Genomic DNA, 6,000 nt, shown 5'->3' on the forward strand with positions numbered 1-6,000 from the left:
TATTTTTCTACTTGCATTTTTACATGCTTTCAAACTGCTAGGTTGGCAGAAGCTGGGACAAGTAACCGGAGCTCACCGCTGTTACGCGGCACTACGGATTCAAACCGCCAAACTGCCAACCTTTCTGATCGACAAGCTCAGTGTCTTAGGCACTGAGCCACTGTGTGATTCAAAGACCCTGCTAAAAAAGAGACCCTGCTAAAGATACATCTTATCACCTCACAGGGCTGTTGTTGAGGATAAATACAGTAGGTAGCAAGAGTATTAGGTATATTAACTTCCTTGAATTACAGTATGTTTAAAAAGGAGAGCTGAAACTCTTATATACAGAAGACATAACACTAATTGGGGTTTGCGTTTTAGATTTTACTCTAATTCCTTTATTTATCTTGGTACAAATATTCCCTTTTTACCTCTAACATGATAAATTTTAGCATATCCCAATTTTACACAAATTAAAGAAGTTCTAAATAATTCAGCATTCCTCTGAGAGTTAGAGGTGAGATAATTTGATTACATGAATTTAAATCTGAGTTTCATTTATATTTTAAATTTTCTTCCTATTTTTATTCCTTCACATAATTGTAAGTGAATTTATATGCTGTTAAGTAACTTTTTTGACAGGAACATCCTTTGAGAGTTTCACTATATAAATTGCATATTGGGAAAGATAGATTTAATTTTCCACATATGCAGTTCTATTATTATGTGTTTATTTTAGCTTTGGTCAGCTGAAACTCCGGGGGGGGGGGGGGAACAACCTGAAAGTGACTTTGATTGCATTGAAATCTTGGAAACCTTTCTTAATTAGGGATCTGTTGAATATCTGATTTAATGCTGCCTGTTATATATGGAAACTATTATGTTGGAAAACAAAGTAAAACTTTACGTTATGGAATTATAGGCAAAGGTAAAGGTTTCTCTCGCATATATGTGCTAGTCGTTCCTGACTCTAGGGGGTGGTGCTCATCTCCGTTTCAAAACTGAAGAGCCAGCGCTGTCCAAAGACATCTCCATGGTCATGTGGCTGGCATGACTAAATGCCAAAGGCACATGGAATGCTGTTACCTGCCCACCAAAGTGGTCCCTATTTTTCTATTTGCATTTTTACGTGTTTTCGAACTGCTAGGTTGGCAGAAGCTGGGACAAGTAACTGGAGCTCACTCCATTATGCGGCGCTAGGGATTCAAACCACCGAACTGCCAACCTTTCGATCAACAAGGTTAGCGTCTTAGCCAATGAGTCCCTTTATGGAATCATACTATGGAATATAATGAAAAATATCACATATTTTAAGGAATACAGGTAGTCCTCAACTATGACCGTAATAAAACCTGCTCATTACAGCTGTAAGTCACGATGGTCTTAAAACGGGTTCAGTCATGACCAACTCAATTTTATGCCTCTTTTTGCAGACCTTTTGTCAAGTGTATGCCACAGTTTTTAGAGTGAAACTATGGATCATTATGAGTGAGGCTTTGCTGAAAGCCAGAAATAAATGCCGGTTTTCAGTAAAATTGTTGTACAATGCAGTCATGTGACCATTGGTTGCTGCAAACAATCATAAATGAGGCCTGAAATTTGATCATGTGACTGTGGGGATGGGGGGAGACAGATCGCTGGAATTTCAAATTTGGGTGATAAGTACCCCCCAGGTAGGTCTACTGTAACTGACTGGATATAAAAATGCGGGACTATTATTCATCTTGGACTAATTCAGTTCTGTCCGAAATTTTTAAAACATTTCTTGGACTCGACATCAAGTTTAATTTACTTGGAGTACTTTTGGCAGTTTATTCAATTTAAGCATTTATTATCTGGACATGAGGCCATTGCTGCTTCTGAAATTCCATACTTGTTAAAACTTTTGGAAAAATCTGTTGCAGCTCTAAAGCCAGTAGGATACTACATAAGAAATAGATGAAATTCATAGTAATTATTTATATTATGTGAGAGATAATGAGATTGATGGCTCTATGATTGTGAAATTATGACAATTTACTTTAATAATTTAATTTATTTTCATCTTAAAAAGTGAAGAATATTTTTTTGTTTTACATATATTGATCATTTCAGAAAACATAGAATAATAGATGATTGCAACTGTTGCTCAAGAATTCAAGCCTTAAATTGTTCTAAGGATGCATTATTTTGTGTTGAAATTTTCAGAATGAACATTAATATAACTTTAGGCCATAACTGCATTTTGGGTGGAAATTTTTTTCTTAGATAAATCTTTCTAATATAGGAGAACTGTAGACATCTTGGGGAAAGTAAAAATGACTTATTATGCAATATAGATCTGCATCAAATGTTAAGCAATAGATTTCTAGATAAAATACACTGAACAGTAGGTTGCATGTTCCATTGAACTGAAAAGAAAAATGGTTTTTGAGCAGAGACATTCACACCCAGACAGAATGATGCCAAAATGATATCTCCACCCATTTGTATTTCTTTCATGATATCTCATACACAACTATGTAAATGGCACAGGTTGCATTATGATGTATATTTTGCCATTTGCCCTTATGCTTTTCAGTAATTTGATCAATGCCTTTATGGTGTGTGTGTGACTGTGTAATTACAGTCTGATTATAGTTATATATTAGAGAAACTGCTTCATTAAAAAGGTCAGCAGAAAATAGCACAATTTAGGACAAAGTATCTTTCAGTTAAAGACACGTTTATGATAAAATGGATGTCTGCCTGGGGTTGTTTGTTTTTTGTAATGATTCTAATCCCTTGCCTGTTCCATCTATCATTTAATAATATTTGGCCTGGATTATTCAAGTTAGTTATACCCGTTTTAAAAAAGTAAAAGAATAGGACCATGTTACTGCAGCTACACTTTACTGTATGAAACCACATTCTGAATGCAGAACATTTTTAATTTACCCCCTAAAAAATATAAGTCGGAAATCCTTCCGATACAGGCTGAGAATATTTCCCAATTTAGAATTTGCAATAGTTGATTACAGAGGAATCAATGATTTATGTGTGAGACAAGTTCATAGTATACATGAGTTTGTAATAGTGCTTTGCCAATTTATCATTTCATATTTTCCATTTCTGTTTTGGACATTAAACAGTGTTTGATCATATAATCAGTATTTCAAAACTCAAATGTTTGTTATTAAACATTAGCAAACATATTCCAAATTATTATTTCATTGATATTGTTCAATGCTTTACTATAATTGTAAGGATAATCAACGCAAAATCTTGGGTTTATGTAATACACTGTTAATTAGAAAAAGAATTTAAATGGTACATATTAATATTAACTGATTATATATTAATACAATAAATGAATCAAACAATCATTAGTGACATCATTGAGATAACAATTAATAGGTTCTCTTTTTTCCAGTTCCTTCATCAGCAGAATACAATAATCTTTAGAGCCAAGCAGTTGTATACAGATCACTACAATGAGAAATATCACTGCTATTTCTGAAAAAGACAAATTTTCTAATAACTTTAATCTGCTGCATTTTCCCCAAGAAATGCTTCATATATTTTTTTCAAATTTGTTCCTATAATATATGATTTCTAGTAGGAAGCAAAAACTTCTCCCTAATTAAAATTTGTTAGTAAGAGGCCAGCATAAATATTATAGAAAAAGTACAACAATACATTTGAAAGAAATATCCTGAGGACTTGATATCATCAGTCCAACATGCCTCTATTAGAATTTGGCTGTCCTTTCAATATAACTCCCTTAACTCTGTGAGGTAAAACTCATTTCTACAGCTGTTATCAAGCATAGTTTAGCATGCTGCACAACTTTACTCACAGAAATGGCTTCAGCAGCTCTCGAGCCAACAAGTTAAAGTCTCTTAAAATTCAAGGATCAGATACAGTTCAGTCCCACATGTGTGCATATGATGGCAAATAGCCAGCATTCCTAGATGTATTCTTGCTTTAGACTTGCTGCTTCTGTTTCTACACGCAGATTGATGAAGCTGCCCTTTCTAGAGTTTAGGAGGCGTTTCCTTACTCCTTTGTCAGTAAGTCTTGTTTGTTGTAATCCAATGCTCAGTCTGGATGATGTCAAAGAGCTTCTTGCTTGCTTCCATCTCACTGTACACAGGAGGGATCTATTTCCTCTGCTTTGTTTAGCTGCATTGTAACCTCATCTCCCAACAGCTGTGTGCACTGAAACATCCTTCCTCCAATTTTCTCTTTAATTCAACAAAGCTTCCGACTTAATGGACTCACCAAATTTTTAGGCGCAGACCTACTTCTGCAGGAATGTCCTTCTTTGGGTCAAATGCATGTGAATTATGACTCAACAAAACTAGAATGTGGCTTAGATGTTAGAAAATTTGATTATCACTTTCCACGTGGAGATATATTAGCCCAACAGGCACATACAACTCCATTGTGTAACTGCTACTTAAACTATTGATGCAAAAATGTAATCAGCTTGATGTTACATGAAACATCACACCAACTGTTTACCACAAGCCAGTCTTTTAACAGAAATATTTAGAGTATATTTTACTCTTTAACTTATATTTCTTGAGATATAGGTGCTGAATAAACATGGAATAGTCTGCCTACTTAGAAGCCACAGTATTAAATCTGGGGGCAATCTAACTATCATTAGATTCAAAACACAGAGCATAAAACTTGTGATTTATTAGATGCCATCTTACAGGCACTTAGTCTTCTCTATATGAACCACTGCAGAATTCACTAGATGGCCTTTGACAGGTTAACATAATGGTTTATTTAATTCTGGCTTGCTGAATCAATTATAGTTGGCTGGGTTAGTATAATTAAGCGATAATATATGCTTAACAAACCATGATTGTTGGGTTCACACAAGTCAAAGCCAAATAAACCATATTATAAGTGCAAATTCAGTCACTACAGTTATTCTTAAAGTTCAGTGAGTGCTCTGGGAATGAGTATAGATTTAAATTGCAGGGAATGCATAATATTTTGTTTCAAGGAATTTCCAAAATTCATATAACACTAGGCGGTTTATAATACTTGATTCTAATAAACCTGCATTTTTTTCTTTCCTTTAAAAAAAAGTACCAGCAACTTTCTCTAGGTCAGGCAGGTTACTTTTCTTTTTAACAAAAGGGATGCAAGAACAAATTAATGTTTCTCAACCTTGACAACTTTAAGATATCTGGACTTTAACTCCCAGAATTCCTCAGCCAACAGTAATGTCTTGGAGCAGAGTTTTTCAAACTTGGCAACTTAAGACATGTAGACTATAATTCCTAGAATTTCCACTCAGCCACTCTCACTGGGGAATTTTAGGAATTGAAATCCAGCGTATATTAAAGTTGCCAAGGTTGGGAAACACTGCCCTGGAGCCTTATTTAGAGTTTATTAATTTAAAAGATTGTCTGACTGTTTTGTCTGTCTGTACTTACAAAGATGACAAAGAGTAACAAATTACTATTTCTCCGTTAAAAATAAAACATGAGATGATGAAAACTATAGTTCAATACTTTTTTAGGTTACCAGTTGCCTGGAAACTTTCTTAAAGGCAAAATAAAAACACTGGGAAGTTGCTATTTTATTATTCTTGTCAGCCAGCAAACCGAAATTGGTTTCAAAATTGAGAACTCTCCAAATAATTTTCAACTGTACAAAAGTATCTTTAAAAGCATATTATCTTTAACTATTGGGGTTTGTACCTCTTGGTCTCTGAAGTGTGGACGTGCAAAGAGAAAACATGATTCTTTGAAAACTGCACTGAAGACCAAGGCAAATGTTTACTCTCAACTAGCTATTTATAGCTGTAGTAATCTGTATTGAAATGATAAACTATGGAGGAGAGGCAAGATACTGCTGTTTTTTCCCATCCCTTGGGATTTCATTCCATGTATAGTCTGTTACTTCCCAAGAAAAACTGCTCTGTGATCCTAAATTGCACAAACATCTGTTTTTTAAATGGTAGTATCAGTTTCTTTGATAACAGGAGTAAGTATGTGAATATTTACTTGGGAAAAATGCAAACATATTTCTCAA

General features: G+C 34.4%; 1 protein-coding gene across 1 annotated transcript in view; it reads right to left on the reverse strand.

Annotated features, from left to right (window-relative positions):
* Positions 1-5,724, reverse strand: part of PKIG (cAMP-dependent protein kinase inhibitor gamma) — a 28,263-nt gene extending 22,539 nt beyond the window's left edge. The window contains exon 1 of the mRNA XM_081947013.1: positions 5,667-5,724. The gene's annotated coding sequence lies outside the window, so the exon portion shown is untranslated. The remainder of the gene's footprint in view (positions 1-5,666) is intronic.
* Positions 5,725-6,000: the final 276 nt, after the last annotated feature.

Source organism: Natrix helvetica, assembly GCF_964273705.1.
Source record: "Natrix helvetica genome assembly, chromosome: 3".
In the NCBI taxonomy this organism is placed as follows: Eukaryota; Metazoa; Chordata; class Lepidosauria; order Squamata; family Natricidae; genus Natrix; species Natrix helvetica.